This window comes from Schistocerca piceifrons, chromosome 1, assembly GCF_021461385.2.
Source record: "Schistocerca piceifrons isolate TAMUIC-IGC-003096 chromosome 1, iqSchPice1.1, whole genome shotgun sequence".
NCBI classification, from domain to species: domain Eukaryota; kingdom Metazoa; phylum Arthropoda; class Insecta; order Orthoptera; family Acrididae; genus Schistocerca; species Schistocerca piceifrons.
Window position 1 is genome coordinate 1101560481 of NC_060138.1, and position 12365 is coordinate 1101572845.

General features: G+C 42.2%; 1 protein-coding gene across 6 annotated transcripts in view; it reads left to right on the forward strand.

Annotated features, from left to right (window-relative positions):
* LOC124776245 (PH and SEC7 domain-containing protein-like) overlaps nt 1–12365 on the forward strand; it is an 850081-nt gene that overhangs the window by 820908 nt on the left and 16808 nt on the right. The window contains exon 15 of one of the 6 annotated variants that reach the window (XR_007015606.1): nt 3379–3486. The exons of the other annotated variants lie outside the window; for them this stretch is intronic. The gene's annotated coding sequence lies outside the window, so the exon portion shown is untranslated. The remainder of the gene's footprint in view (nt 1–3378; nt 3487–12365) is intronic. 6 annotated transcript variants of the gene reach the window in all.

A 12365-nucleotide genomic window follows, 5' to 3' on the forward strand; every position in this document is an offset into this window, starting at 1 on the left:
GCCTTTGAGATTACGCTGATACAATAGCTCCCTACTTAGCAATCATATACAACCACTCGCTCACTGATAGATCTGTACCTACAGATTGGAAAATTGCGCAGGTCGCACAAGTGTTTAAGAAGGGTAGTAGGAGTAATCCATCGAACTACAGACCTATATCATTGACGTCGGATTGCAGTAGGGTTTTGGAGCATATACTGTATTCAAAAATTATGAATCACCTCGAAGGGAACGATCTATTGATACGTAATCAGCATGGTTTCAGGAAACATCGTTCTTCGGCAACGCAGCTAGCTCTTTATTCACACGAAGTAATGGCTGCTATCGACAGGGGATCTCAAGTTGATTCCATATTTCTAGATTTCCAGAAAGCTTTTGACACTGTTCCTCACAAGCGACTTCTAATCAAGCTGCGGGCCTATGGGGTATCGTCTGAGCTGTGCGACTGGAATCATGATTTCCTGTCACGAAGGTCGCAGTTCGTAGTAATAGACGGCAAATCATCAAGTAAAACTGAAGTGATATCAGGTGTTCCCCAGGGAAGCATCCTGGGACCTCTGCTGTTCCTGATCTAAATAAATGACCTGGGTGACAGTCTGAGCTGTTCTCTTAGGTTGTTCACAGATGATGCTGTGATTTACTGTCTAGTAAGGTCATCTGAAGACCAGTATCAGTTGCAAAGCGATTTAGAAAAGATTATTGTATGGTGTGTCAGGTGGCAGTTGATGCTAAATAACGAAAAGTGTGAGGTGATCCACATGAGTTCCAAAAGAAATCCATTGGAATTCGATTACTCGATAAATAGTACAATTCTCAAGGCTGTCAATTCAACTAAGTACCTGGGTGTTAAAATTATAAACAACTTCAGTTGGAAAGACCACATAGATAATATTGTGAGGAAGGCGAGCCCAAGGTTGCATTTCATTGGCAGGACACTTAGAAGATGCAACAAGTCCACTAAAGAGACAGCTTACACTACACTCGTTCGTTCTCTGTTAGAATATTGCTGCACGGTGTGGGATCCTTACCAGGTGGGATTGATGGAGGACATCGAAAGGGTGCAAAAAAGGGCAGCTCGTTTTGTATTATCACATAATAGGGGAGAGAGTGTGGCAGATATGATACGCCAGTTGGGATGGAAGTCATTAAAGCAAAGACGTTTTTCGTCGCGGCGAGATCTATTTACGAAATTTCAGTCACCAACTTTCTCTTCTGAATGCGAAAATATTTTGTAGAGCCCAACCTACAATAGGTAGGAATGATCATAGAATAAAATAAGAGAAATCAGAGCTCGAACAGAAAGGTTTAGGTGTTCATTTTTCCCGCGCGCTGTTCGGGAGTGGAATAGTAGAGAGATAGTATGATTGTGGTTCGATGAACCCTATGCCAAGCACTTAAATGTGAATTGCAGAGTAATCATGTAGATGTAGAATCTTAAAAGCATATACTCGTACCACACAATTCCCAACAAATAAAGATTTTATAAAGGTACCAGAAGAAATCTATAGGCACACTCTGGATGAGTTCCATGAGTGTAGTCTCTAGTGGTCCACATGAATAATAAACCAGGGTAGCTCTATCAGTTTAACCTACTCTGCGGTTAGATACCTGTTTCACTGTGTTGACCTGCAGACAGGTTTGGTAGCATACTTTCATTCAGTACTGTACTAAGGTATAATGTTCTGGGATAATTCAGATTATATGAAAGAATTATATATTATATAGCAGAGTGTGGTATGTTCTATCTGCAAATATAACAGGAAAAAGCAATATCAGTAGAAAACACACTCGTCTCTAGATGGAAGTCGCCTGACAAAAAGGTGAAGCACCCAGAAGATATGGTCAGATGTCAATGGAACTTTGTACATGAACACAACATCAGCAGGGATATGTAAATGATTATAGTTGCTTTTCTCTGTGACAGGTAGAATGGCCACCAAAGTTTATAAGTGTTGTTTGTGTTTAGTTTTGTTACCAGGCCTTATATGGTGTATAATGGGCATAAACAGTGTCAGATATTGAGTGATCATTTTGAAGGATACGGAGATGCAGCAGGCTCATGTGAGACAGTGTTGTCAGCAACTGACAGAGATTGAAATGGACCTCATCGTAGGTCTCCATTTGGCCAGTTGCTCAAATCGTGCAGTACCCACATTTGTGGAGCATTCAGATGTGGCAATAGCCCAATGTTTGACTGCACAGATATTTGAGAGCAGGCATACTCCTCATTGAGGTTCTAGTTGACCACTTCTGACCCCAACAAGAGAGGATCACTTTATTGTCCACCAAGCACAGTGTAACCCCTTACATCTGTGCCTGCCTACTGAGAACATATAATGGACTCCCGGCAACATTCTGAGTGATCCTATACAGTTGCTTAGAGAGTAACTGCAGCCAAGCCAGGGCATTACCATTCGTGCATAGTATGCCATTAATATTACAACACAAATGGCTGTGTTTGGTGTGCTGCCATGACTGAGAAGCAATGACTGCTGATAAATGGCACCACACTGTATTCAGTGATGAATCATCAACTGAATGACCATCATCAATGAGTATGGTGGTGACTTGATGAGAGGTCCCATTCTTCCAGTATTTTGGAGAGGCACAGCAATGGTATCCCTGGGTATGGCCTCAGGCCATGGCTAGTAGTGACTGAGGGAACCCCGACAACAGTATGTCACAGACATCCTGTGACCTCATGTGTTGCTCTTGTATCATGGTGCCATTTTTTGACAGGAGAGTGCTCATCTACATATGAGATGTGTCTCTATGAACTGTCTGCATGTTGTAGAGATACTACCATAGGCAGAATTAACACTAGATCTGTTCCTGATAGAAAACAGGTGGGAGCAGCTTGATATCAACACTGTTCCAGTGCCAGTATCTCATATGTCAAGGACCAGTTACAACAGTTGGGTGCCAGGAAGCCTCAGTAAAGGATGTAATGGCTTTATGAAGCCCTTTCCAGAGAGATCAGTTCACGCTCCAGGCCTGAGAGGTGCTACATCGTACTCGTATGTGGGATTATATGAACAAGTCGTTTGTAAATTTGTCTCATTTTTGTAATCACTGAAATAACATCATATATCCAATCAACCCATGAAGTTTCATTTTGTTTCCTCCTCCCCTTCTTGGTGCTTCACTTTTTTGTTAGTTAGTGTATTTGCTTGCTTATGTGTAGTGTTAAGAGAAAAATTACATATAGAAATGTGCTTACAGAATGATATATGGCCCATCCAGTACTTACCTTAAGGAGGTGCATTCCCACTACAGCTGGTACACAACAATGAGGATAAATTGGCTTTACTCCTAGATTGTAGAATCCTAGTTTTATTTTTCAGGGCAGAAAAGAGAAAATGTTGTTTTGTGTGGCAGGAGGATACATTCACACACAATTCATATTATAAAGGACCTTCATAGCTGAGGAGGAAATGAAGCAAAGATGAGCAAAACAAACAAGTCTACTAGACAGATGAAGAATGGGTGAGTGTGTTTTTCTTAAAAATGAATTCATTAGCATCCAGTCTAGGTTTTGGTAGAAACCATTGAGTTCAATCTTTTGACAAATCAAACCATATCTGTTGTCACTTTGCAGAGTAAATCAAGATTTATCCATGAAACTTTCATTTATCTGTACATCAGTGTAAAAGCTGGTTTGCCCCGGTAAACACACATTCCTGTGATGAACTGAGTGATACAAATGTGGCTTATGGCTGCTCACCTCACATAGTACCCTTATCATGGATCTTTTTACTTCCTTTATTCAAGTGTATCACACTTATGACAGGTGCAATAAGGGTACATCACCGTCAGGAAGAATCTCAGTTTTGTTCCTTTTTGTGGAAGGTAGCAAATATAGGTCATTGGTGTGTGTCATCTCCTGCCATTCTACATCTACATTTATGAACGTAATGTGCAAACAACTGTGGAGGCCATGACAGAGTGTACTTGGCATTATTTCAAATATTGGAGCTTTCCCCATTCCAGTTGCATGTGGGCAGGGAGAATGGCTGGTTAAATGTCTGTATGTGTGCTGTAATTAGTCAAATCTCATCTGCATCCCTTTGGGAGCAGTGCATAAGGGATGAAAGACATCTTTATACTCCCCACTTAATACTGGTTCTTGAAACTTTTTTTTTATAAATAGGCTTCCAATGGGTAAGTGGTGTCTATCTTCAAGCATTTTCCAATTGAGGCTTTTCAGCATTTCCATGACACTCTCCCATGAGCCAAACAAACCTGTGACCATTCATGCTGCCCTTCTTTGAATATGTTCAATATCCGCTGCTAGTCATATCTTGTGTGAATCCTTCACACTTGGGCAATAGTCTAAGATTTTTATTTATTTAATCAGGCACTCTGTTACACTGGACCAGGGTTTTTGCATCATAGTTACCTAAGAAATAACAATTTTAATATGACAATTAGTATTTAAAATGATTTTAGTTTCTGATGTGGAAGTGTGAATTGCACTGCTACAGCTGCCGCCACTGATAGAGATTACAGTAATAGTAGAAATAATGACAATAGTAATAATAATGATAGTGGCAGATATAAGAATTTATGTGTGTATGACATAGATGTTCTCTGATAAAGCGAGTTCTAGGGAAAAGGAAATTTAAGGAGACAGGATCAGCTAAGAATATTGGGAAATGAGAAATATTAGTTTGGAAAGAGTAATGAGTGCATACAGGGACAATGGTAATCCTTATTGTTGCTTTTGTAGGTATAGCTGGGGCGTGCAAGTGATTTCTAAGCAATCTCCTTTGTAGACCGACTCAATTTTTCAGCCAGTGAACAAAGTCTACCACTTGCTTCTCCTGCAACTGAACATGTGTGAACATTCCACTTCATATTCTTGCAAACTGCTGTAATGAGGTAATTATATGAGCTGACTGAGTACAATTGTGACTCACTGATATTGTATTCATAGGATACTACATGTTTTTTCATTTTGTGAAGTGCACAACTTTACACTGCTGAACATTTAAAACTAGTTGCACCACTTTGAAATATTGTCAAGTTCTGATTGACTGAATATTTGTGCAGCTTTTTTAAGAGTGTACTTCATTATGGAGAACTGCATCATCTGCCGTCTGAAGTTACATTGATGAACCAAGCAACTGAGAGCTATAACTTTGGAAACAATGTATTTCCTTCTCTTTAACATCAAAATATTCACTATATGATGTTCAGAAAATGTGAGAGGTTTTAATCCATCAAATACACAGCATATGAGAACATGCAGATAGAAGGTGTTGACAGCCTTAAATTGTAGGGTAGAATCACACCATAGCCGGCCGGAGTGGCCGAGCGGTTAAAGGCGGTACAGTCTGGAACCGCACGACCACTACAGTCGCAGGTTCGAATCCTGCCTCGGGCATGGATGTGTGTGATGTCCTTAGGTTAGTTAGGTTTAAGTAGTTCTAAGTTCTAGGGGACTTATGACCACAGCAGTTGAGCCCCATAGTGCTCAGAGCCAGTCACACCATACAACTGCCGAAATTCCCAAACAAATGATCATTTGTCATGCAAAATATTCCAGACATAAATAATACAAAAATTTAAAAAAACTGATAATTTTTTTATATAACATAACTGGATTGATAAAAAATCTACTCGTCAAGTGGCAATAGAAGAATCCACAGATAAACATATTATTTGCAAGCTTGTGGAGCCAGTGGTTCTGAAAGCTTGCAAACTGTAATACCTTTTACATGTGTGTTCTCCTGCTGCTGTTTGGTGAGTGGATTTCTTTATCTCTCCAGTTACATCATATTTACAGCATTTGGTTATTTTCATTGATAATGTGATAGCTGCAGTCCATAATGCTATATGGCAATGTATTGTGCCAAATTAAGGCTTTATGAGTCTGAAAACATTTGCAACAAATTGTCTATGATATATTTCAGGAATGTCCTACAGAAACCTATTCAAAAATCTGGCTATCTTTGGTACTGCTTCTCATTATATTTACTTCTTAATTAAATCTATTATAAAAAATAGTTGTTTAGCCAACAAGCAGCTTAGTTCATAAAAGCAGCAAAAGCATACACTCTGCTCATGCCACTTGTTTTGGTACAACTACACTCCTGGAAATGGAAAAAAGAACACATTGACACCGGTGTGTCAGACCCACCATACTTGCTCCGGACACTGCGAGAGGGCTGTACAAGCAATGATCACACGCACGGCACAGCGGACACACCAGGAACCGCGGTGTTGGCCGTCGAATGGCGCTAGCTGCGCAGCATTTGTGCACCGCCGCCGTCAGTGTCAGCCAGTTTGCCGTGGCATACGGAGCTCCATCGCAGTCTTTAACACTGGTAGCATGCCGCGACAGCGTGGACGTGAACCGCATGTGCAGTTGACGGACTTTGAGCGAGGGTGTATAGTGGGCATGCGGGAGGCTGGGTGGACGTACCGCCGAATTGCTCAACACGTGGGGCGTGAGGTCTCCACAGTACATCGATGTTGTTGCCAGTGGTCGGCGGAAGGTGCACGTGCCCGTCGACCTGGGACCGGACCGCAGCGATGCACGGATGCACGCCAAGACCGTAGGATCCTACGCAGTGCCGTAGGGGACCGCACCGCCACTTCCCAGCAAATTAGGGACACTGTTGCTCCTGGGGTATCGGCGAGGACCATTCGCAACCGTCTCCTTGAAGCTGGGCTACGGTCCCGAACACCGTTAGACCGTCTTCCGCTCACGCCCCAACATCGTGCAGCCCGCCTCCAGTGGTGTCGCGACAGGCGTGAATGGAGGGACGAATGGAGACGTGTCGTCTTCAGCGATGAGAGTCGCTTCTGCCTTGGTGCCAATGATGGTCGTATGCGTGTTTGGCGCCGTGCAGGTGAGCGCCACAATCAGGACTGCATACGACCGAGGCACACAGGGCCAACACCCGGCATCATGGTGTGGGGAGCGATCTCCTACACTGGCCGTACACCACTGGTGATCGTCGAGGGGACACTGAATAGTGCACGGTACATCCAAACCGTCATCGAACCCATCGTTCTACCATTCCTAGACCGGCAAGGGAACTTGCTGTTCCAACAGGACAATGCACGTCCGCATGTATCCCGTGCCACCCAACGTGCTCTAGAAGGTGTAAGTCAACTACCCTGGCCAGCAAGATCTCCGGATCTGTCCCCCATTGAGCATGTTTGGGACTGGATGAAGCGTCGTCTCACGCGGTCTGCACGTCCAGCACGAACGCTGGTCCAACTGAGGCGCCAGGTGGAAATGGCATGGCAAGCCGTTCCACAGGACTACATCCAGCATCTCTACGATCGTCTCCATGGGAGAATAGCAGCCTGCATTGCTGCGAAAGGTGGATATACACTGTACTAGTGCCGACATTGTGCATGCTCTGTTGCCTGTGTCTATGTGCCTGTGGTTCTGTCAGTGTGATCATGTGATGTATCTGACCCCAGGAATGTGTCAATAAGTTTCCCCTTCCTGGGACAATGAATTCACGGTGTTCTTATTTCAATTTCCAGGAGTGTATATAAAGTTTAGTTACTAATAAAGTTCAGTCACCATATTTGAAAGAATTTGTAAATGTTAATGTAGTCAGTGATGGTAAATTTGATTCTGATTACTATCTGACTAAAATTAAGGTGACACTCGTAGCTTACAAACACAAAATGGCAATAGAAATTAGCAAAATACAACAATATGGACTTCTATCACAAGAAGCAATGAACACTTCCAAGATAAAATAACAGCAACTAAGCCTGCCAAGTGGCAAGAACTATCTAGAAAATCAGTGCTGCAGCAGACAAAACAACTAAGTTAGTCAGAAATAATAAGAGAATGAAAGAGTGAAAAAGAGTAATCAAAAGATCAGATAAATGGAGAAAATAGAGATGTTCTGGAAACACTGAACAGTATGAGAAATTTACACAACAAAGAAAAAAAAATGCCTAGGGCACTACGCACAGAACATAGATGTAAATAGAGGGGCCTTTGGGCTACACGAGATGTGAAAAACTTCCCCCTCCACATAGTGAACCACTGAGTTCCTGGTCGCTCCAGTGAAATTTCATGTCAACTGCATCTACATCTACATCTACATTTACACTCCACAAGCCACCCAATGGTGTGTGGCGGAGGGCACTTTACGTGCCACTGTCATTACCTCCATTTTCTGTTCCAGTCGCGTATGGTTAGCAGGAAGAATGACTGTCTCAAAGCCTCCGTGCGTGCTCGAATCTCTCTAATTTTACATTCATGATCTCCTCGAGAGGTATAAGTAGGGGGAAGCAATATATTCGATACCTCATCCAGAAACGCACCCTCTTGAAACCTGGCGAGCAAGCTACACAGCAATGCAGAGCGCCTCTCTTGCAGAGTCTGCCACTTGAATTTACTAAACATCTCCATAACGCTATCATGGTTACCAAATAAACCCTGTGACGAAATGCGCTGCTCTTCTTTTGATCTTCTCTATCTCCTCCGTCAACCCGATCTGGTACGAATCCCACACTGATGAGCAATACTCAAGTATAGGTCGAATGAGTGTTTTGTAAGCCACCTCCTTTGTTGATGGACTACATTTTCTAAGGACTCTCCCAATGAATTTCAACCTGGTACCCGCCTTACCAACAATTAATTTTATGTGATCATTCCACTTCAAATCGTTCCGCACGCATACTCCCAGGTAACTACTACCAGTGTTTGTTCCGCTATCATATAATCATACAATATAGGATCCTTCTTTTTATGTATTCGCAATACATTACATTTATCTATGTTAAGGGTCATTTGCCTCTCCCTGCACCAAGTGCCTATCCGCTGCAGATCTTCCTGCATTTTGCTACAATTTTCTAATGCTGCAACTTCTCTGTATACTGCAGCATCATCCGCGAAAAGCCGCATGGAACTTCCGACACTATCTACTAGGTCATTTATGTATATTAACATTCCCCTGTGGCACGCCAGAGGTTACCTTAATGTCTGTAGACGTCTCTCCATTGATAACAACATGCTGTGTTCTGTTTGCTAAAAACTCTTCAATCCAGCCACACAACTGGTCTGATATTCCGTAGGCTCTTACTTTGTTTATCAGGCGACAGTGTGGAACTGTATCGAATGCCTTCCGGAAGTCAAGGAAAATAGCATCTACCTGGGAGCCTGTATCTAATATTTTCTGGGTCTCATGAACAAATAAAGCGAATTGGGGCTCACACGATTGCTGTTTCCAGAATCCATGTTGATTCCTACAGAGTAGATTCTGGGTTTCCAAAAACGACATGATATGCGAGCAAAAAATGTGTTCTAAAATTCTACAACAGATCGAAGTCAGAGATATAGGTCTATAGTTTTGCGCATCTGCTCGACAACCCTTCTTGAAGACTGGGACTACCTGTGCTCTTTTCCAATCATTTGGAACCTTCCGTTCCTCTAGAGACTTGCGGTACATGGCTGTTAGAAGGGGGGCAAGTTCTTTCACGTACTCTGTGTAGAATCGAATTGGTATCCCGTCAGGTCCAGTGGACTTTCCTCTGTTGAGTGATTCCAGTTGCTTTTCTATTCCTTGGACACTTATTTCGATGTCAGCCATTTTTTTGTTTGTGCGAGGATTTAGAGAAGGAACTTCAGTGCGGTCTTCCTCTGTGAAACAGCTTTGGAAAAAGGTATTTAGTATTTCAGCTTTATGCGTGTCATCCTCTGTTTCAATGCCATCATCATCCCGGAGTGTCTGGATATGCTGTTTCGAGCCACTTACTGATTTAAAGTAAGACCAGAACTGCCTAGGATTTTCTGTCAAGTCGGTACATAGAATTTTACTTTCAAATTCACTGAATGCTTCATGCATAGCCCTCCTTATGCTAACTTTGACATCGTTTAGCTTCTGTTTGTCTGAGAGGTTTTGGCTGCGTTTAAACTTGGAGTGAAGCTGTCTTTGCTTTCGCAGTAGTTTCCTAACTTTGTTGTTGAACCACGGTGGGTTTTTCCCGTCCCTCACACTTTTAATTGGCACGTACCTGTCTAAAACATATTTTACAATTGGCTTGAACTTTTTCCATAAACACTCAACTTTGTCAGTGACGGAACAGAAATTTTCGTTTTGATCTGTTAGGTAGTCTGAAATCTGCCTTCTATTACTCTTGCTAAACAGATAAACCTTCCTCCCTTTTTTATATTCCTATTAACTTCCTTATTCAGGGATGCTGCAACGGCCTTATGATCACTGATTCCCTGTTCTGCACTTACAGAATCGAAAATTTCGGGTCTGTTTGTTATCAGTAGGTCCAAGATGTTATCTCCACGAGTCAGTTCTCTGTTTAATTGCTCGAGGTAATTTTTGGATAGTGCACTCAGTATAATGTCACTCGATGCTCTGTACCTACCACCCGTCCTAAACATCTGAGTGTCCCAGTCTATATCTGGTAAATTGAAATCTCCACCTAAGACTATAACATGCTGAGAAAAAATGTATTCCAAATTTTCTCCCAGTTGTTCTGTCACTAATGCTGCTGAGTTGGGAGGTTGGTAAAAGGAGCCAACTATTAACCTAGCTCAGTTGTTGAGTGTAATAGCCACCCATAATAATTCACAGGAACTATCCACTTCTACTTCACTACAGGAAAAACTACTACTAACAGCGACAAACACGCCACCACCGGTTGCATGCAATCTATCCTTTCTAAACACCGTCTGTGCCTTTGTAAAAATTTTGGCAGAATTTATCTCTGGCTTCAGCCAGCTTTCTGTATCTATAACGATTTTAGCTTCGGTGCTTTCTATCAGCGCTTGAAGTTCCGGTACTTTACCAATGCAGCTTCGACAGTTTACAATTACAATACCAATTGCTGCTTGGTCCCCTCATGTCCTGACTTTGCCCTGCACCCTTTGAGGCTGTTGCCCTTTCTGTACTTGCCCGAGGCCATCTAACCTAAAAAAAACGCCCAGTCCACGCCACACAACCCCTGCTACCCGTGTAGCCACTTGCTGCGTGTAGTGGACTCCTGACCTATCCAGCGGAACCCGAAACCCCAACACCCTATCGCGCAAGTCGAGGAATCTGCAGCCCACATGGTCGCAGAACCGTCTCAGCCTCTGATTCAGACCCTTCACTCGGCTCTGTAAAAAAAAAGGTCCGCAGTCAGTCCTGTCGGTGATGCTACAGATGGTGAGCTCTGCTTTCATCCCGCTAGTGAGACTGGCAGTCTTCACCAAATCAGATAGCAGCCGGAAGCCAGAGAGGATTTCCTCCGATCCATAGCGACACACATCATTGGTGCCAACATGAGCGACCACCTGCAGATGGGTGCACCCTGTACCCTTCATGGCATCCGGAAGGGCCCTTTCCACATCTGGAATGACTCCCCCCCGTATGCACACTGATATGCCTTTAAAAAATTTTACTAAAGCTACATCCATTTCTGTAGTTAGTTCTCAGTAAAACTTTTAGTTTTCACGTAAAAAAAGTAAAATCAAAAATTAAAAACTACTGTTTTGAGATTGCACATTTTTTTTCACTATGTAGTCTTTCTCATTCGATTTTGGGGAAATTATTAGGTAAAAAAATATTACTTTTCTGCATCTTATAGCCACACATGATAATGAACTAGTTTTCTTTTCATTATGGCCCACAGTTATTTTGATACTTTGAAGTAAAATAATACATCATGTATATTTTGAACACTTTGCAGTGAAAACTGTAGTCGGTGGCCAGTTTACATTTGGTGGGTTCTAGGACATAGGTTTCTGTGTACAAATTGAAGGGAACATATCAAAATTGATTTTAATGGTGGAAGGAGGGTCATGTCTGTTTCCATTCTTGAGAAAATACGTGAGATATATCAGAGATTCTCCACGATGAGTTCAGAGTTATGTGCCACATGCACGGCTATTGCCGCCTGCTATAGCCTGCTATGCGGAATGCAAAGTTGCCTCATGTTTTGCTTATTCATGTACTGCTGATACAAACCAAAGCTGGAAATGAAAGAAAATCTTAATGACATGAAAGTCACCGGGAGTCATTGGCTCATGACACTGACTGTATGATTTTAGGTGTATTATTTATATTATTTATATTACTGAATTTATTTGATCATCTATTATAACTTGTTCACTTTACAATTGCCATTTTAGCTGAGCATGCTGTGAACTGTTGACATATTCTGTGATTGTTGTGTTAAACGACACACGAGCGATATAACTGCGCTCAGTCAAAATGTTGACATGGTTCCTGAACTGTACTTTGTGTAAGTGCAGGAAATAAAGCAGACATACATTCTGTTATCTCACTTCTGCAGAAAAACAATCAAAATGAACAACATGTAAATAAAATTTGTTTTAAGGTCTCACAATTCAGCTGTGCATGTAGGAGACAACATTACATCCAATG